This window comes from Otolemur garnettii, unplaced genomic scaffold (assembly GCF_000181295.1).
Source record: "Otolemur garnettii isolate 467f Iridium unplaced genomic scaffold, OtoGar3 scaffold00053, whole genome shotgun sequence".
Lineage (NCBI taxonomy): Eukaryota > Metazoa > Chordata > Mammalia > Primates > Galagidae > Otolemur > Otolemur garnettii.
The window spans coordinates 4,264,155-4,266,469 of record NW_003852448.1 but is presented as its reverse complement, the minus strand read 5'-3'; positions in this window follow the sequence as shown (position 1 = coordinate 4,266,469).

Genomic DNA, 2,315 nt, shown 5'->3' with positions numbered 1-2,315 from the left:
TGCCCTAGGCCCAGGTGAGCTCAGAGGTCAGACCCCCATTTCCAGGCACAAGCAGACTGCCTTTTCGGGACACACCTTCTGGGATCTGATAAGATCATGAACAAAGCAGCCTGTGATGGTTTTTTGGGGTGGTTCCACCTACGTAGGAGCACACCCCCTAATCCCTTCTCAGGGATAAAGACTGTAAAGGACCATGTGTAATTCTCTAGACTTAAGACCCCTAGATAAAAGAGTCCACGTAGAGACTCCCGATGGAGTTCTTCAGATCTTTTCCCTTTTCCAGAAACTCTGGTGCTTTTTACTTCTTCTGTATTCCTTTCTAACTTCTATTAAAAGTCCTATCTTACCACTGATCTGTGGTCCGTGGGTTCGTTCTTCGAATCCCTGAAACCAAGAATCTACTGAAGAGCGAAATTCTGGTATCATTAATATTAAAAGTTAGTTTGAGATTAAAAAAAAAACAACTGAATTTTGGCTTGGCGCCTGTGGCTCAAGCAGCTAAGGCACCAGCCACATACACCTGAGCTGGTGGGTTTGATTCCAGCCTGGGCCCACCAAACAACAACTATGGCTGCAACCAAAAATAGCCGGGCGTTGTGGCGGGAACCTGTAATCCGAGTTACTTGGGAGGTGGAGGCAGGAGAATTGCTTGAGCCCAGGAATTTGAGGTTGCTGTGAGCTGTGATGCCCAGGGCAACAGTTTGAGGCTCTGTCTCAAAAAAAAAAAAAAAAAAAAGACTGAATTTAGAATTTTGATTTGGAGGATTCATCAGATATCAAAGGCTTAAAACGTGTTCAAACAAAATCACAGTCATTCATTTAACCAAGAGTGACAGTTGCCGAAAGATTCTGCAGGTGATACAGGGAGTTAGATGAGTGTAACCCTTTAAAGTTTAGTTTTTTCTAGTTAGCCAAAACCCTACTGAAGACAACACAGGGGTTACCTTGATAAGGCATAAAATCTTTGCTTCTTTCTGGCCAGTTACTGAAAAGATTAAAAATAACTCCTATAGTGCAATTTTAAACTAAAGTGAAATAGGGTATGTAATTTTATCAAGAGAAAATTAATATCTCAAGAAAGTTTGTTATTTTAACCAAATTTTATAAATTATAGTCAACCAATCACATGCAAATTCCTTCATAAATTCTCATGAGTTCTATCTCACCCTGCCCTCTCTACACACATTCTAAAAACCTACTGTTTGATCCTTGCTTGCCCTTTCCTTAAATAACCAGTCATTCCATTTTAGGACAAAAGTTTACCACACACATTCCTCTCTTATAAATCCTTTCTGTTTAACCTTTCTCATCAAAAACACTTTTCATAAAATAGGATCACAGTTTACCATAAACTTACTTAGCCAAACTGATAATTAAAAGATTCTATCTATCTATCTATCTATCTATCTATCTATCTATCTATCTATCGAGGCCCAGTCTCACTCAGTTGCCCTGGGTTAAAGTGCCATAACATCATAGCTCACAGCAACCTCAAACTCTTGGGCTCAAGCTTTTCTCTTGTTTCAGCCACCCCAGTAGCTGGGACTACAGGCACCCACCATAATGCCGGGCTAGGTTTTTTTTTTTTTGCAGTTTTTGGCCGGGGCCTGGGTTTGAATCCACCACCTCTGGTATATGGGGCTGGCGCCCTACTCCTTTGAGCCACAGGCACCGCCCCTGGCTAGTTTTTTAGAGAAAGGTTCTTGCTCTTGCTAAGATTGGTCTCCAGCTCCTGAGAACAGGCAATCCACCCACCTTGGCCTCGCAGAGTGCTGGAATTACAGGTGTAAGCCACTGCACCTGGCCGTAAAAGACTCAGTTTTCCACATAATTGTAATACCTAACATAAACAACCAAAGTGCTGTATCTTACAAACGACTCAGGCATTTTATGATTATTATTATTTTTTATTTCACATAGTGTGACTAAGATTTTAAGTTGTTGAAAAGAGTTCTGAACCACAACATAGGCACCACCCTAATCTCTTCTGGTCTTCCTAAATCTCACATGACCACGGGGCATCAAACATGGCTACAAAGGGCAGGGTTAGGGTTAGCAAAAGAAAACCATGACTGGAGAGTCAAATTCCTCCAGGGATGACCAGTGGCAAAACTGGGGCTGGGAGGGAGAGGCCCTGTAGGCTAGACTGTGTCCTGTAGCTATTGGTGTAGGCACCAGGAGATGTCCCCAGGCCTTTCCATGGCCACCTATTGAGACCCTGGAATTCAGAGGCTTAGAAACTAGGAACGGAAGCTCACCGTGGAATCCAGCAAAATTTAGAAATGCAACAGAAGTGGCAGTTTTATGATTTTTAA